The sequence below is a fragment of the Penaeus monodon genome, chromosome 30 (genome assembly GCF_015228065.2).
Source record: "Penaeus monodon isolate SGIC_2016 chromosome 30, NSTDA_Pmon_1, whole genome shotgun sequence".
Taxonomy (NCBI): Eukaryota; Metazoa; Arthropoda; class Malacostraca; order Decapoda; family Penaeidae; genus Penaeus; species Penaeus monodon.
In genome coordinates, this window is record NC_051415.1 from 20,425,445 (window position 1) to 20,425,936 (window position 492).

Consider the following 492-nt stretch of genomic DNA (forward strand, 5'->3'; position numbering starts at 1 on the left):
CTCCAATTGTGTCATATGAAGAGTTGACAAGAGGAAACACGGGAAAGGGAAGATGAGCAGAGGGAAGCGTACGTAGCGGGGGGAGAGGTGGAGTGGGGAGGGAGAAGGGGAAGGGGAAGAGGGAACGAAGAGGAGAGAGAGTAGAGGAGAAAGAGGACGAGATGAGGTTGAGAGAGGAAAGGGAGAAGGGAGAGAGAAGGGGTAGGAGAGGGCGATAAGAGAGAAAGAAGGAGAGGGGAAGAAGGAGGGGAGGAGAAGGGAGAAAGGAGTTGCAGTGTTAAGCAGCCTTCTTATTGCAAAGGGCGATTCGCCTCCGCTTCATTCCGGATATTGCTGGCAACTCCATAAGAACTCAAAATTCATCTTGGCAGAATATATTCGGGCCATTTACTTTTAGGATCGATAAAGGAATTCAAAGTAACCCTCATTCTTTTTATATTAGCTTGCGAACTTTCGTTTCTGTCTGCCTGCCTGTCTGCCTGTCTGTCTATG